Genomic DNA, 18684 nt, shown 5'->3' with positions numbered 1-18684 from the left:
ATCCCTGCAAACAGAGACATTCTGTAGATGGACAGTTATCATTTTGAAGAGTTTGAAACAGGAGGTGCTGTGTGTACTTGCATTGAATTGCAATCTGGAAAAGGAGATAATCAAATGGATGTGTAACTTGTCTGCAGAATAGAATGCAAAAAATGTTCTTCAAGAGTTTAGTGAAGTGATTAACCAAACGGGATGCATTATGAGTGTATACAACACGTCACACTGATATAAATCCCAGTGTCCCTCCCAACATGCATGCACCACATAAAAGTCCCATTGAGTACTGAGAAATAAGACAAAAGCTGAACTTTGCCAGATGGTAACTTTAGCCTGTGGGTAGTCCCATGAAGTCAACATGACTAATTCATCAGCTTAAAGTTAAGTATGTGCATAAGTGTTTGCAGGATTGGAGCCTAAATTTGTTGCATCTCTCAATAGCCTATTCCAAAATTTGGAGTGAAAGAAGGCTAAGCATGCCTGTGTAGCGTCCACTGTGTAATGGACAAGCTTATCTTGTCAATGCATTTTAAATAAGGCAGTGCTCCTTAGAAGTTATTAGCTTGGACAGCAGCATTCACTCCTTTAACTTAATACCCTGTTGATTATCCCCTCCAATTTATTTAACTTTTTAAATTGCAGTTTTGTTTACTTTCACAAAATTAAAAAATGAAAGGTGTAAAAAAAAAAATCCCCCAAACCTGAGAAATTCCCAAACCAAAAACTGGCCACAGACCAGGTAAAGTTGCTAAATGACAACTGTATCCTTACCTATCCCATCATTTACAAAACCCAAGCACCTAAAAGTCAAGAAATGAAGAATTAAGGACATACTAAACCTTGCACCTCCCAGGATAAACATTAGAATGATTTGTTTATCAAGTACAAAGAAATACAAATTTCATCATGACATAATCAGTTTTCAAGTTGCTCCCAGAGGCCAGAGAACAAACATTAGTTTGGAGAGAAGGAAATGGGGAGGCATTTTTGATCCTTGATTTTTTTCAGTGTACAGTTTTTAATATGTCATTACTATATGCTAACAACTTGTCTACTCCTGGAAATTAACTGAAATAGCTACTCCAGAATAATTAACCTGGAGCAGTTATTTCAGTATCAACCCTCATGTGGACACACTTATTCCAGAAATGAATGGAGCTAAATCAGAAAAAAGCATTCTTATTTTAGAACAAGAGTAGGCATTTTCTAGTGCAGAGAAGCTCCAAGAGCCTCAGTCCCAATCTGGGGAACATGACTTGACTATCTGCATTTCCTTTTGAATTTTTGGGGTTACATTAGGGGCAGAACTAATGTGCATTCTCCACCATCCTCTTAGGATTTGTAACCAAGATGAAGAAACTAGGAACAATACTAGACACTGTAAAATAAAATGTGTATTGTCAAGAGGAATATCAACATTTGAAATAGCTGAGCAGTGGGAGCAGGGCTCTTTTCCTTGTCAGATAGTTGGTTCAAGCATGTTCTATTTTTACCTTGCTGCAAAACATATTTTTTTCTCCAGGACCTGTGCTCTGAGAAGTTTGTCGTTTGCTTTTCCCATGTGACAAGGAGAAAGCTCCTCAGCTGTGCATGTCCCTGTTTCAGTACACCTGAGGCAATTGGAGTTTTTAAACAAATGCTCATGCATTTCTGGTTTAGAAAACAAACTTCCTAGGCAAGAGCCATGCAAAGGGTGAACTCTGCAGCAGAGGCTTCATGGGGCAGGAAGACTAGGAATTGTCTACCCTGTTTTGAGTAAAATTCATTATAATTAGGTTTGGCAGGATTGAATTTTTTTATAATGTCAATGGATAATACCAATGTTTATTTAATATATTTTTCAATTTTTAGCAATTTAATGTCCACTGTTGCAGGAAATTTTGGGGGGAACCATAGGGAGGAACTGGTTGAGAACTCGAAAGTGGAAGGCAGCTTGGGTGAAAGTGATTGTCGCGGGGTGGTCACTGGGAGACGGCTGTGATAGGGGAAAACCTGGGCTGACTGGGGAAGTAGCCACAGCTGGGCCATGCCCCAATCAGGCTGCAGCTGGCCCTATAAAGAGGCTGTGGGCTGGGTGCACAGGCAGTCTTTTTCTAGGTGCAGAGAGAGAAGGGCCTGGCTGCCTGGGACTTGAGTACGGTACCGGAGTAGAGCAGTGCCAGGGAATAGGGCAAGGGAGCTCCTGCCTGGAAAACCCACAGGCTGCAGGCCTAGCCAAAGGCCTGAAAAGGTACTGGGGTTGCAGAGGTGCAGCCCGGGGGTAGGTGGAGGCAACAGGTTCAACAAACCCCCCCACCCCCCCTTGCTGATGATGAGTGATATGGACTGCAGTCTGCCCCAGAGTGCGGGGGCTAGATGAAGACTGGCAGTGAACACTGAGGCAAGGTGGGGATAGAGGGTGGGAATTCCCTTGGGAGGGGAGCCCAGGGAGTGGGGGTACTGCCAGGGGGTAGCACCCAAGGGAGAGGGGCACTGGGGGCAGAGTGGGACACAGGGCCAGTGACAGCAGAACATTGGCCTGCAGAGGGTGCTCCAAGGCTGGATAACTAATTCCCATACCAGACCAGCAGGAGGTGCCGCAGGGGTGAGTCACGCATGGCTACAGTGATCATGAAATGATAAGAGTTCATGATTCTAAGGAATGGTAGGCAGGAGAACAGCACAATAAAGACAATGGATTTCAAGAAGGCAGACTTCAGCAAACTCAGGGAGTTGGTAGGTAAATCCCATGGGAAGCAAGTCTAAAGGGAAAAACAACTGAAGACACTTGGCAGTTTTTCAAAGAGACATTATTAAGGGCACAAGAGCAAACAACCCCACTGCATAGGAAAGATAGGAAGTATGGCAAGAGACCACCCTGATTTAACCAGGAGATCTTCAATGATATAAAACTCAAAACAAAGTCCTACAAAAAGTGGAAACTTGGACAAATTACAAAGGATGAATATAAACAAATAACACAAGTATGTAGGGACAAAATTAGAAAAGCCAAGGCACAAAACAAGACCAAACTATCTAGGGACTTAAAAGGAAACAAGAAAACATTCTACAAATACATCAGAAGCAAAAGGAAGCCCAAGGACAGAGTAGGCCCATTACTCAATGAGGACGGAAAAACAATAACAGAAAATGTGGACATGGCAGAGGTGCTTAATGACTTATTTGTTTCGGTTTTCACCAAGAAGGTTGGTTGCGATTCGATGTCTAAAATGGTGAATGCCAGTGAAAATGAGATAGGATCAGAGCCTAAAATAGGGAAAGAACAAGTCAAAAATTACTTACACAAGTTAGATGTCTTGAAATCACCAGGGCCAGATGAAATGCATCCTAGAATACTCAAGGAGCTGACTGATGAGATATCTGAGCCATTAACGATTATCTTTGAAAAGTCATGGAAGATGGGAGACATTCCACAAGATTGGAAAAGGGCAAATAGTGCCCATCTATAAAAAGATAAATAGGGACAACCCTGGGAATTTCAGATCAGTCATCTTAACTTCTGTACTCAGAAAGATAATGGAGCAAATAATTAAGCAATCAATTTGGAAACACCTAGCAGAGAAAAACGTGATAAATAACAGTCAGCATGGATTTGTCAAGAACAAATCATGTCAAACCAACCTGATAGCTTTCAGGGTAACAAGCCTTTTGGCAGCTTTCTTGGTGTGGATGTATAATTAGGATGGAAGACCAATGAACTAAGCATATTTACCAAGAAATGCCACTATACAGCTGGTTCTCATGTAGTCACCAAAAGCTTCAGTCCTGGTAAGATGGCCAGTGATGGACATAAACTGAATATCCAGCAGACCACCATATGGACTTAGCTAGAGATCAGTGTGGATGGCACTTGATCTGCAAATAAGGTATGTCCCTCTGGGATTTGCCAGATAATGCTCATGCTTGCTTACTGTAGCAGTGTCACTTATTCAGTCTGGCTTCATGCTAGCCACCGCCTCAGTTCCTCCTTACCCAGGTTGAACAGCCCAACCTTTCAGCCTGGTTCAGTTGTTGCAGTGATGCGGCCCTCTGGCTAAGTCATTCAAGAAAAAGTCCACCTGTTCCAGCAGGACATCCAAGTCCAAACCAAACACAAAAATGCCTTCCACCCTAGAGTCAAGCTGGGCCCAGCCCCTCCATGGTGAGGGGCTGTCTTGTCTTAAAACCTGCTTCACAGTTCACCCTCTGAGGTTAGGTCTCAGGTCTTCTCAGGTTCTGCTCAATCTTTCCCCTCCACCTCCTCCTAGGGTCCTTCAAGTCTCTACTAAGCAGGATTTCCTACCTGGAGTCTCCCTTCTTGCATTCCCCAGGCTTCTGACTTGTCCTATCTCCTTCCTCCCATGCCTGGCTGATCCACATGACCTGCCTATCATCTGAATTTGCTCATTTTCTCCACCTGGAAAAGCAAGTGAAGTGTATTGCAAGTGGTGCTGCCTTCATCTCCTATTAAAGAGCTACTTACCCTCTGACACCTACCTTCCTTCCACATGTCACTAGCCTCCAGTGAATAGAATAGAATATCAGGGTTAGAAGGGACCTCAGGAGATCATCTAGTCCAACCCCCTGTTCAAAGCAGGACAAATCCCCAGTTTTTTGTTTTGTTGATTTTTTTTTAACCCCAGTTCCCTAAATGGCCCCTTCAAGGATTGAACTCACAACCCTGGGTTTAGCAGGCTAATGCTCAAACCACTGAGCTATCCCTCCTCCCACAGTTGAGTAGTCCTTGGGCCTCACATAAAGCCCACTGAAGTCAATGGAAATCCATTGACTTCCATGCATTTTGGATCAGATCCGATGATGCTTATCAGGGCCCATCTCCTGCTCACATTTAAATACATGGCTGAAATACTCTTTGATTTCAAGGGCACAGGAGTCTGAACCAGCATTTATCACCCACCAAAAACACACATTATAATTTATTCTTTGTATTATGGTAGCATGTTGGGGGCCATCTGGATTAGGGCCCCATTGTGCTAGGCGCTGTACAGACATAGAACAAAAAGAGAGTCCTTGCCCCGATGAGCTTATATATAAGCTCAAAGAGGAAAGACAACAGAGGGATACAATGGGTGTGTTTCCAGCAGACAGCAAGTGTAAGTTTGAGCCCTAGAGGGCTTATTTTGTCACAGAGTGGAGGAGTTGTGACCTCTAATAGGAAGGTGGTTTATAACAAGAAACAGGCACTTCTCATACGGAAATCTTCTCCCCTGTCCTTTCCCCTACTTCAGATAGATCTTCACAGATTTTCCCCTAGTTCAGATAGAAATCTTTCTGGGCTCCTGCATGCAGCCAGACTGAGAAACTGACAACAAATAGCTTGCATAAAGCAGCAGGCTGTGAAGGTGATAAATGGCATCTGATGGGAAATTTCCCAGGTTATCATTAGTGTCCGGCTGCTGTAGTTCACAATGTCGGCATGAATCTGACAGTTTGCATCATGCCTGTGTGGTTGGCTGGGAAGAGATCTCAGCAGTAAGAGTTTGAAGGGATGGAGGCAGGAATTGAGACTGATGGTAAACACTGGGATGCAGTATGCCGTGTTGTTGTTGCTGTCGGTGTCAGGATGTCAGAGAGACAAGGTGGGGGAGGGAATATCTTTTACTGGACCAACTTCTGTTGGTGAGAGAGACGTGCTTTTGAGGAACACAGAGTTCTTCTGCAGGTCTGGGAAAGGCACTAAGGCTGTCACAGCTAAATACAAGGTGGAACAGATTGTGCAGCATACGTAGTTGATACATATTTCAAGGGACTGAGTTTCCCGGACCTGAGGAAGAGCTCTGTGTAAGCTCCAAAGCGTATGTCTTTCACAAGCAGAAGCTGGTCCAATAAAAGATATTCCCTCCTCCACCTTGTGTCTCTCATCCTGGGACTGACATGGCCACAAGACCACTGCATATAGGGTGACCAGATAGCAAGTCTGGGGGGTGGGATAGCTCAGTGCTTTGAGCATTGGCCTGCTAAACCTTGAGGGGGCCATTTAGGGAACTGGGGTAAAAATCTGTCTGGCGATTGGTCCTGTTTTGAGCAGGGGGTTGGACTAGATGACTTCCTGAGGTCCCTTCCAACCCTGATATTCTATGATTCAAGTGTGAAAAATCGGGACGAGGTGGGGGGTAATAGGAGCCCCTATTAAAAAAAAGCCCCAAATATCAGGACTGTCCCTATAAAATCAGGACATCTGCTCACCCTAACTGCATACAACCAGTGCCTCAATGTAATAAATGTGATACATCTGCCCTTTTGGTTCACGGTGGAAGCATTTGGGACATTGGACACACTGCTGATGAGGCTGAGATTAATGAAGCAGGCAGAGCAACAGAGTAAACTCAGGAGCATAGCACTTTTCAGTCGCTGCTGGGAGTCTAGACAGAAAAGGGGACTATTTCTCAGGACAAGCTGCCACTGCTGCCCACTATGTGCTGGAGGCAGTCCCATGTCGGCAGAGGCAGAGCTTTCTGGATAACAAAAGCCCGCTCAGTCAGCCTGTAGCCAGCTGTGCTAGGGTTATAACACTTGGCAGCAAGCATTTTGGCTAGGGCAAGTGAATCAAGGCATTCAGAACTGCAGGCTTCATTACAGCAAAGCTTCCCACAGCTGTTTAATGCACCTCCGGCATACGGGTGGCAACAGAAACCCCCAAGACCCAGCATTGTTTAAGCCTAGCTGACCCCAGAATTGTTACTATGGCAGCTGACCATGGTATGATAAAGTAGAACTTTGACAGAGTGAGTGGCTGGCCTTTGCAGACGAGACTGAAATCATCTTTTAACCACCTGACCGAACTGTGTGATAGCCTCCTCTGTTTTTCTATTCCAAAACCAACCACATTCATTTCAAAGCCTAGCTAAGGTTGCTAAGTGACAACAGTGCATGTACCTAGCCCATCATTTACAAAACCCCAGGACTTCAATGCAAAGAAATGAAGAGTAAAGGACATAATCAAAGTATCTTGCCCACATAGTAACCAGAAACCCAGGTGCCAAACAGTTACATCAATAATCTCTGACATGACAGGGCGGCTTTTTGCAGGTGCCTCAACACAAAACAGCCCTAAGCTTGGAGCATCCAAACACTGGAGGTCTCCTTCTGTGTGGGGGGAGGGGGATCCTTGGACACTGGGAAGCAGTGTGGCCTAGTGGACAGAGCACAGGCACAGGATTCAGGACACTTGGCTTCTACTCCTGGCTCAGACACTGGTCTGTTGGGTGACATTGGGCAAGTCATTTCCCCTTTCTGTGCCTCCATTTCCCCATCTGTAAAAGTGGATAAGTGGTTTGAGATCACTGGTGGAAAAACGAGGTATTATCAGAACACACAGCCTTCATTGTCAACTGTGCAGTTTTCAGGTTAGAACAATTTTCCAAACCAAAGTTATAGGGCTTACACTAGGGCTTCATAATAAGCTGGTTTCAGCCTTCTCCATAATTACTCTGCTTCTGACTGATTTCTTTTTTCTCCCCAACAAGAGGTGGTGCTATAACTATCAAGAACAGTATCAGATATGTAGAAGCTGTCAAAGGAGAGCTAATGTGCAATAGTGTAGGTGTGCTGGTCCATGGATATTAGAGAGACAAGGTGGGGGAGGTATTACCTTTTATTAGACCAACTGCTGTTGGTGAGAGAGACAAGCTTTTGAGCTGCTCAGAGCTCTTCTTCATGTCCGGGAAAGGTACAATGGAGAGTTATACATATTCTTATATGCAGCTGAGGAATAAGTTAACTTGTTTACACATACACACTGTAGTGGTCGGTTGTGGTTCCTCCCTGTCATCCTAGAGGGAAACCACTCTGCCTTCCTGTGTCGGGCAGCAAAACCATCATTAGTTACTAGTCTGTAGGCTCTGGCCCTCTAGGCAGGTCCAGAGAACAAGCAGTCTTTACCCCACCCCCTGCCTAGGGCAGACAATAAACACAGTCAGGGCTCTGACCCTCTGGGCAGGGCGGAGCAATAAGCAGTCTTTAATCCAACCTTCTGGCTAAGGCAGACAGCAAACAATGCACAGGTCTTCCAGCCTAGGGAGAGTAGGCCGCCACCCTGGGGCAGGGATTTGGTGGCAGGGGGACCCAGGCCCACCCTGCTTCACCAGGTGTCAGCCCAAGGTCCTAACAGTGGTGGGTTATTCCACCACTGGGTCAGTGGGGATCCTATCAAAATATGCTGACTTGTATTGCAATAGCATAACCAGACTAATGTCTGGTTCCCCTGTGCTATCTCCTACCACCTTCTGTTGGTGTGGCTCCATAGTTTGCGGGTCCTCAGTCTCCTTGGAGTAAACAGCAGATGGCAGTCCCAGAAGTGCCTCTCCACACTCTGTCTCCTCTGGAATCAGGGCACTACACAGCTCAGTAGTGGGGCCAGCATCCTGCAATGGACTAGAGATGTCAGCTTCCTTCCCTGGCTCTCCCTCAACTGAGCTGAAGGTCCCGCTTCTTGTTCTGCCCCTCTGCTTCCAGCCTCCTGCTTGCTTGTGTGCGCGCACGCGCACACACACACACTTACTTTTTGGAGAATTGCAAACAAAATTAAAATAAATGAAAAGCAACATACCACTAATGATCCAGTTTGAGAAGGGAGCTCTGGCTGGGGCCCCCTCCCCACCCCAGCTGGGGCCATGAGGGGCCTGAGAGCAGCAAGCGGGGGCATGGCCTCAACCAGAAGAGGCAGAGCCTCAGTTGGCAGAGCCTCCCCAAGGGAAAGCTTCACCCGCTGTCGGTGAGCAACTAAGCCTGGGACCAGCCAGCTCCACCTCCCTATGAGCAACAGAAGACTTGCAACTGTATCACAGATTGTTCCTGTGCCTGCCTCATTTCTGGCCCTGCTCGATTCCTGCTCCAGCCACTAGGCTGGGCTGCCCATGGTTCTGACCACTAGGCCCAGCTGCCCACGCGTTGATCCACGAAAGGTATGTATGGGGGTGAGTGTCCCCTGCCTCCCACCATCCATTCAGTGCCTGCGTGCTCTTTAGAACTGGCATTTCAGACAGTCCAGGATGCTTCTCTATGGGGCTGGAAACCTCTGCACTCCTGATCATCAGCTTGATACCTGTTGGGCTCAGCGTTTCAGATTGCTCAGAGCCAGGGGCTGTCGGTGAGTGCCTAACAATACCACCCCCCACAACCACACACACATGCAGATTGTATTCCTGCAGCACTGCTCTCTGACCAGCATTTCTGACATGGCTTGGTAGAACCTATAGGCGACTGATCGGCATATCACCTGCAATCCTTCATGACAAATGTGACAGGGCTCATGCTGACACTGCAATACTGGCATTGATCACACACGCACACACACATCACGTCCCCTTGCCTTTTAAATTAAGCCGCACATTATAACCTATGAGAATCTTTCTGGCAAAGCTGGACCAAAAGGAGGTGTGCTTGTCATGAGTCAGTCAGACTCTGGCAGGATTATACAGCATAGCTAACCAATACCTTAGAGGGGTATGTTATCTCATGAAAATGACCCACCACAACTGCCCTGCAGTCCCTTCTTTGCTATGCTATTCTGCAATCAACTTTCTTTTCTGTTTATATAATGAAATGCAGGACTCTGATCACTGGCAGCTTGACAACAGCATGCAAATGTTTCAGTCTGAAGGATAAATCACCCCTTTGCTTAGTGCTGCTGAGCCAGTTGTGTTGCTTCTTCAGTACCCTGACAATTTGTCTTTCCACTGTAACACCCAGCATCCATCCTTATCTCAGAGGTGAGCAAGTCAGCAGAGCCCTGAGCCTCTAAGCGTGAATGTAGTTTAAATGGACAGCCAAGAAAGAGTTATTTGAGACAACATAGCTCCAGAAGCTGCCAGAAATGGTGTCCTCTCATCAGGATATGATCAGCCAATGGGAGTGTGCGGTGGTTATGTCATGTTTGTAACTGGGTGTTTCATTGGTTGAGAGTTGCCACTTCCTTTGTGGGAATGGTGCTCTCTGGGAGCACCGGTCACTTCCAATCCTCTCCCACTTGTGTCAGCTCTTGTTGTGCTCAGTTGTGATTTTTTCCAACTCCCTCTTCAGATTCTTAGCACCAGTGCAGTGGAGCTACATAGACTGACACCAGCTGAAGGGCTAGCTCAACACATCTAGTTAAAGCAAGCTCAGCCTCACTGCATGACCTTGAGGAAGTCACTCTGATGTCCTTGTGCCGCGGTCATGGCCGACTCCTGCGGGAAATACAAGGTGTTGTGCCAGAGCTGAATTTTCTAGGCTCTGTGAACAGCACGAGGGGAAGCGTAAATCTGCCATGGCTGGAGCCAGCCAGTGATCTGGCCCACACTAATGATTGATGTGTCATTCACTAGCTACACTGCTAAAGCCACCAGGCCATTCCTTAAGGGACAGATCCTCAGCTAAATCCTCAATGCAATTGAAAGCTGCCCTAGCAGGGCAGCTCGGGAGTCCTGTGGCATAGGGAATCCTTGAGTGGTGTAAAGCTAGTGTACCATCCCTATGCCACCCTCGTCCTTGACTCCCCAGGGTCAGGGCTGTGCTGGTGATGGGAGCGGACGGCCGGGGTTATAGCCAGGGTGTGCCATCCTCCAGCAATCCCTGTTGGTATAACAACTCCTGGGGGGCATTACAAACTGACATCAGCCCTGAGGTAAGCCAGCCCCAGGCAGCCCAAGGATCAGGGGATGGAAAAGTGGTGGAAAGCCACCTGTGCCCCTCCTCCCTCTTGGACCCAAGAGCACTAGCAAGGCTGATCCCTAGCTCTTGGGCACCATGGAAGGGACACTGGAGGCAAGTTGCTTGTGCTTGGCCAGCTTCAGATAAAAAAACCTGTTTCGATAGCCCCCTCCTGGCCACACACCTCAGGCTGTCTGTAGCCTTCCTTGTGACTTGCTAAGCTGTTTCATGATCAGGGGAACTGAAGTTAGCAGGCCCATGTTCCCTGGAGAGACTGTTATCGACGGGACACCAGGGGAACAGGGAACTGGTGCATTTAGGCTGGAGGCAACTCAGCCGCGTGGGCAGAGCAATACACAGGGTTTAATAAAGTCCCACTTGTCCAACTTCACCTGTAGGGATATTAAAGAAGGTTTATATTAGACATGGTTTATATGAAAAATGATTTATCGTTAGAAATGATTTATTGTTAATTGATACTTTATAACTGAAGGTTTATATTAGAAGTAAATGTGATTCCCAAGCTTTAGCCTCTAACCTGCAAGCCACCAGCTGTGTCTGTGTGAAGCCTGCTCAAAGAAATACTTTGTATAAAACTTGTTAAACATTATTAACTCTAAGTAAGCCAAAACAGTAGCTGTTATAGTATATAGATAGAAACCCCCACCCTCTGTAAGTTTTCATCTCACTTTATTTTTGATTGTTAAAAGACAGGGAGTCTCACTTAAATTGGTAACACCCCAAAAGGTAAAGAGACAGTGAAATAGATGTGATTAAGATATAGAGAATGTATGTGAATGAGTGCCTAGTTTAAATAATGAATGAATGGTTAGGGAGTTACCAGCCTGAAGAATTCAGTGTCGGCCAAAGAAGGTGTCAAATGGGATCAACCAGATGACCCTCGGAGGGCAAACTGGAATCCACCCCACCACCTCAAAGGAAGGAAAAACAAACATCTGACAACATGGAGCCAGCCACCTGCTGATTGATTTAGCAACAGCAGAATGAAGCAACTCTCATGGACTGACATAGGAATAAATTCCTATAAAACTGGACTCTGAAGACAAAGGACTTTGAGTCTATGGTTCTGCTGCCAGCCTCCAGGAGCATCAGGTGCATCTGACACAGACTTGGCTCCATCCTCATGACCAAGATACCTGGCCAGTAACTTGGCATGAGCAACGTCTAGGCTGGTAACTATAACATCTATACAGAACCTGAATGAATGATTGTGTGAATGAATATATGTGTGTGTGTGTATAAGAAATAAGTAGTGATAGAAATAAGTAGTAAAACAATGTTGTTTGCTTTTATCTTTTGCTTTACTATTATATTTTTACAATAAATGTGGCATCTTTGCCTTATCCCTCTTAATAAGATCCTGCTGGTTTTTATTATATTGGTATAACACACCTGCATTAAGCACATCTCTTTGCTAATTAAATATGGTGGCAACATTGGAGCGGCAAGTTCCCTGCAGCAGGAGCCATAGAACAGGGTCTGAAGCCCCCAGAGCCCCGGATTTTCAGACACAAACCTCGCCCAGCAATGGGCCCAGTGGAAGGAGGATGTTGAGCTGCACACAGACCTGGCCATGCAGGGGGACGACAACAGCAGGGACATAAAATGATTATTTAACTTTCCTGGGGAGCCAGGAGCTCAGCATCAGGGTTGAAGCTCACCAGTCTCCCAGCAGTCCTAGGAGCCCTGTGCAACTATTGCTTCCCAAAGAAGAATGAAACTGTGGTGTGACACAGGTTTTGCACTAGAGACCAGTCTGAAGGGGCAAGGACAGACCCCAATGTTACTGCCTTAACACACGGGCTGCTACATACAATTTTGTCAAGTATCAGAGGGGTAGCCGTGTTAGTCTGGATCTGTAAAAGCAGCAAAGAATCCTGTGGCACCTTATAGACTAACAGACGTTTTGCAGCATGAGCTTTCGTGGGTGAATACCCACTTCATCGGATGCAAGTAGTGGAAATTTCCAGGGGCAGGTATATATATGCAAGCAAGAAGCAAGCTAGAGATAACGAGGTTAGTTCAATCAGGGAGGATGAGGCCCCGCTCTAGCAGTTGAGGTGTGAAAACCAAGGGAGGAGAAACTGGTTCTGTAGTGAATGGTTTCTCCTCCCTTGGTTTTCACACCTCAACTGCTAGAGCAGGGCCTCATCCTCCCTGATTGAACTAACCTCGTTATCTCTAGCTTGCTTCTTGCTTGCATATATATACCTGCCCCTGGAAATTTCCACTACTTGCATCCGATGAAGTGGGTATTCACCCACGAAAGCTCATGCTGCAAAATGTCTGTTAGTCTATAAGGTGCCACAGGATTCTTTGCTGCTTATACAATTTTGGGAACTTGTCAGACTCCTAAATTTGGGACAGGATAGTCTGCAGCACTTGGATCACCAGCTGCAGGAGCAGCTAATCTGGGAAGGTGATCTCAGGTTAGACAGATGCTTAGACATGGGACATGCAGCAGAAGCCTGAGGAGAAAGGATGAAAGCCCTAGGAGGCACAGCACCTCCAGAAGTCCATGCAGTGATACAAGAGCAAAGGAGAGCAGTTGCCCAGGGCTCCACACCCACAGTGAGATGTATTACTGTGGTAGGGTGACCACGTGCCTGTTTTTTTACTGGAAAGTCTGATCGAAAAGGAGAGCTGGAGTGTCTGGTCAGATCTACTAAGCTGTATCATGGGAGGGTGGGGGGTTGGAGAGGAAAAGCAGCAAGCGAGGGGGGGAAGAGGAGTGGATGGGGGTGGAGCCTCAGGGAAAGAGGTGGGGCAGCATTTGGAGCCTTGGAGGGAAAGAGGTGGGACAGGGGAGGTTCTGGTACTCATGCTGGAGTGTCTGGTTTTTAAATATTACCAAGTTGGCAACCCTATACTGTGGGAGACAGCATGAGTGAGTAAAGGAGAAGTGCCCTGCTCTAGGACAACATTGCAAGAATTGTTGCAAGTTGAACCATGTTATCACTGTGGGCAAGAGCAAAGGAAGGTCCCAGAAAGATTGCACGGGGGGGGAGGGCACATCAGACAACAGTGCTGACATCCTGACTCTCTGCTTGAGTCCCAGCGCATATTGGGACAGAAAAGCAACAAGAGAAAACATCAACCTCCGTGCATGCAACAATGTTAATGCGGAAACACCCTGTGCGATTTCAGCTGGACAGCAGGACCTCCTGTAATATGATTCTTCATGATGAATTGGATTCCACCACACCCATCACAAAGAGCAGGTGTGAGCTAATAATGTACGAGAGCCTAATGCAGCCCATAGGATAATGTGACCTCATAGTAATTAACCCCCAAAATAACAATACCAACTGAAGCTTGTGGTGGTGGACAGTAAGAACCGCAGACCCCTCTTGGGGAAGACAGCCATACAAATCATGAATCTGATCAGGGTGCAGCATCAGAATTTTATAGTTCTGGTGCAAGAAGCAAAAAAGAGTCTCCTGGACAATGCAGACAATTTCAAGAGCATATGGGGATGGTTTCAAAGGAGATGAATGCCTCAAAAGAAAGCTACAACTGGAAGTAGACCCCCCGCCCCACTGCACCCGGTGTGCTTACCACAAAGGAAAATTCTAGTAGCACTATAGTCTCATATGCAAGAAGCTTGAAGGTCTGCAGAGTAGGGGTATCATAGCACTTGCAGAAGCCAGTACACCCTGAGTAAGCAGCATGAGGTGGTAAAGAAGCCATCAGGCAAATTACACATCTGCACAAGCCCAAAGCCACTGAACAGGGTATTGAAAAGATGCCACAATCCCAGGGGTGCGCAAACTTTTTGGCCTGAGGCCACATCGGGGTTCTGAAACTGTATGGAGGGCCAGCGTAGTGTATTAAATTGCTCTCTCCGTAGGAATGTGCTACTTATGGAGCATCAGGACTGGCAGCCATAAGTAATACATCGTCAGTAGCAGATTCCTACAGGGAGCAATTTAATACACTACACCTGGGTAGGGAAGGCTGTGCCTCCCCAAACAGCCTGGCCCCTGCCCCATCCGCCCCCTCCCACTTCCCACCCCCTGACTGCCCCCCTCATAACCACCGACCCATCCAACCCTCCCTGCTCCTTGTTCCCTGACTGCCCCCCCGGGACGCCCCTCTCCTAACTGCCCCTGGGGACCCCACCCCCCATCCAACCCCCGACGCTATCCAACCACCTCCTGCTCCCTGTCCCCTGACTGCCCCCTGGGATCCTCTGCCCCTTATCCAATCCCCCCACTGCCTGCCCCCTTACCATGCCGCTCAGAGCATCAGGACTGGCGGCTCTCGCAGCCATACTGCCTGGCAGGAGCTCGCAGCCCTGCCACCCAAAGCACTGGTGGCATGGCGAGCTGAGGCTGCAGGGGCGGGGCTGGGGGCTAGCCTCCCCGGCCAGGAGCTCAAGGGCTGGGCAGGACCGTCACACAGGCTGGATGTGGCCTGCGGGCCATAGTTTGCCCACCTCTGCACTATCCACTGCCCAAAAGTGAAGACTCATCTTGATAGAGCTCTCCAAAGCCTGAATCTTTACAGTTTGTTATGAGAGGAATGGGTTTTGGCACATAAGCCTGGATTGAGAGTCCAGCATGGTGACCACCTTTGCAACACCATTTGGTCACTGCAGATTTCTGTGCATGCCGATGAGTCTAAGCCCAGCCCCAGAGGTGTTCCAGAATAGACTCACCCATATGTTGGAAGGACTGCCCAGGGTGAAAATAACTGTAGAGTATATCCTTGTTGTAGGTGAAGGAAGCAATGATACAGAAACTGAACGAGGCCGTGACAGAAAACTACAAGCTTTTCTATAGCAATGCAGGGAGTGGGGACAAGAACATAAAACTCAGCTCAGAAATAATGCAACTCAAACAGCATGAGGTGACACCCCTTGGACATCTGCTCACACCCAGTGGGATTGAAAGCAGATCCCAACAAGAGCAAGGTGGTCAGAGACATGCCAGCTCCAGTGGATGTAAAAGGAGTACAGTGCTTCATAGGAATTACAGGTTTTCTGCCCAAGTTCTGTCCACACCTGCCTGCAGCAGTGGAACCCCTATGTCCGATCAAAAGGTGGGGTGTTGAATGGCACTGGCAGGTCTCCAACATCAAGCATCTGACATAGAAAAAATAAGTACTGCCAGCCAGGAGAGCCACTGACACTCCAGTGTGATGCATGGGAGGAAGGATTGGGTGCAACTCTTTTGCAGGAGCAGCTGGTCACTTATGCCAGACAGTGTTCCCTCTAATTTTTCCCACCCATGTGCGGAATGAATTTTGTCATGTGCACCAATATGGAGGTGATGTGTGACACTTCACCTTCATATTGGTGCACATAACTAAATTCATGCGATGGGGTGGGGCCGAGGGGTTCGGAGTGTGGGAGGGGGCTCAGGGCTGGGGCAGAGGTTTGGGGTGTAGAGATGTGAGGGCTCTGGCTGGGGGTGTGGGCTCTGGGGTGGGGCCAGGAATGAGGGGGTCAGGGCTGGGGCAGAGGGTTGGGGTGTAGGGGTGTGAGAGCTCTGTCTGGGGGTGCGAGATCTGGGGTGGGGTGGGGGATGAGGGATTTGGGGTGCAGTGGGGCTCCCTGGGGCTATGGTGGGGAGAGAGGGCTCCCCCCAGCTCTCTTTCCCTTGGGCTGGGGAGGAGAGGCAGGAAGGTTGCGGCAGGTCAAGGCCGGGCTGGACTGGGGCCGGGGGGGGCACCTGTCCCCTGGCCGCAGCAGGGCTGGGGCTGGGCCGGGGCTGGGAGAGGGGAGCTGCAGCAGGTCTGGGGCAGAGGAGAGGCATCTCCCCTTGCTGCAGTCCTGAGCGCCTGTGAGGTGCTTAGTAGGTAGCTGAGCAGCCGCACAGCTTAGAGGGAACTTAGGGCACCCTGTCAGAACTGAACAGGGGTAACACCCAAATAGAAAGAGAGTATCTGGCTGTGGTATTTGGGGTGGAGCGATTCCAGCCGTGCCCCTATGGCCACCCGGTCATAGTGCAATCAGACCACAAACTGCTAGAGACAATCGCGGCAAAGCCCCTTCTTAGTGCTCCAGAGAGATTGCAGCACATGTTGATGCACCTCCAGTACTGCCAGGTAGAGATCAGATATTCCTCAGGATGATTACTGGTGTTAGACGACATCCTGAGCAGGGCATCTATACCCAGCATGAGCGAGCTGGGGGAAGGGATCATGATACTGAATCCATTAACATGCTGCACTGTCCCCCAGTTTCAACAGTGAAGCTGATGGATATCACAGAGACTACGGTAAAGGGCATCTAACACTGGGCAGTCAACAGAGTGATACTAGCAGAGGCCCCAGAAGACAAAAGCCAAGTACCCATAGGAGCAAGAACCATGTTTTCAAATAAAAGCTGAACTGAGTGTACAGGATGGAATCATATTTTGAGTCCACAGAGCTGTTGTTGCTGCCTCATTACATAGGGATGTCATGCAAACAGTACATGCCTCACACATGGGCATTGAAAGCTGTCTGACACGAGCTCAAGACTGTGTTTACTGGCGGTAATGTATACACAACTCCGCCCCTTGGTAGAAGGGTGTGACACCTGCTGGTTGGGTGATAACCACCAGCAGAAAGAGACTGTTACCTCAGGAGCTTCCCACTTGACCATGGGAAATGGTGGGAGCTGACTTATTTACCCTCAAGGAAAAGCAGTCCTTGATTACAGTGGATTATGGTTCAGATTTTTGGGAGGACGATGCCCTGCCTGATACAAGAAGTAAGTCAGTGACTGGCAAATTGAAGGCCCACTTTGCGAGATATGACATCCGGACACTTTATTCACCAACAAGGGATCCCGATTTGCCTCAGAAAAATGAAAGGAATTTCCACCCAAATGGGAGTTTGTCCACTACAGCTCCTTTCTAGCATCCCCACAGTGTCATGGTCAGTTGGAATCAGCTGTGTGGAAACACCTAAGAGACTGTTACACAAGGCTGTTTGTTCTAGGTCAGACCCCGGCTAGCATTGTTGGCACACAGGGGAGCCAAAACAGTCCAGAGCAGGCCCAGGATGGGGCAGAGGACCAAAACCCTGCTACCAATGAGGGGAGACCTGTTGCAGCTAGAAGGATGGAGACCAACAATCAGAACATGCAGGCGCTAGAGTACAACAGGTCAGCCAAGGATCTACTAGCCCTGGAGACCGGCACTCCTGTGAGGATCCAGCCATTAGAGAGACACCAGAAGAAGAGGACTAGCACCCAGGTCATACGAGGTGACTACACAAGAGGGGCAAGTGATCCAAAGGAACAGGAGGCCCTCACAATCCAGCAGACTCGATACCCGGAGACAGCCTGCAGAGATACAGACCATCACAGAACGTCCAGAGAGAGACTATTCTAGACTTGGATACAGGGAGCTGGAGACAGGTCACTGCCAGGGTGGTTGAGACCAAACTATGTAACTAGCTGAGTCTGTGGTAAAGACGAGACTCCAGCTTGGCTCTGGGCTGGCAACCTCTGGCTGAAGGGACACAGGTGGGGGGTGTAGCAGGGTGGAGCCTGCTCCTGCTGAGAAGGGGTTTAAAAAGTGGCCTGACAGGGCTTGAGAGCGGTGGCTCTCAAGGCTGAGCTGATTAGGGAAGTGGCTGCAGCTGGGGGCCACGCCCCAAACTGAGGAACAGGGCCTTATAAGAAGGCAGGGAAGCCATGAGCCAAACAGTCTCTCTCTGGCTATAGAGAGTGATGGGCCTGGCTGCTTAGGAGCTGAGACAAGGTACCTAGGGTGAAGCAGGGCTGGGGACAGGCTAAGGAGCTGGGGAGCTCTGGCCTGGAAAGCCCCAGGCTGCGGCCTAGTAGAGGGCTAAGAGGTACTGAGGGTTGCAGGGGGCAACCTAGGGGCAGGCAAGGCAGCAGGTCCAAACCCCCTTTGCCGATGATGAGTACTGGATACTGCAGTCTGCCCCAGTCTGGGGGCTAGATAGAGACTGGGCAGTAGCCACTACTGAGGTGAAGTGGGGATAGTGGGGTGGGGGTTCCCCAAGGAGGGGGGACCCTAAGAGAAAGGGGTTATTGCTGAGGGCAGCACCCCATGTAAGAGGGCACTGGGGTCCAGG

The sequence above is a fragment of the Mauremys mutica genome, chromosome 8 (genome assembly GCF_020497125.1).
Source record: "Mauremys mutica isolate MM-2020 ecotype Southern chromosome 8, ASM2049712v1, whole genome shotgun sequence".
NCBI classification, from domain to species: Eukaryota; Metazoa; Chordata; order Testudines; family Geoemydidae; genus Mauremys; species Mauremys mutica.
This window is presented reverse-complemented; position numbering follows the sequence as displayed.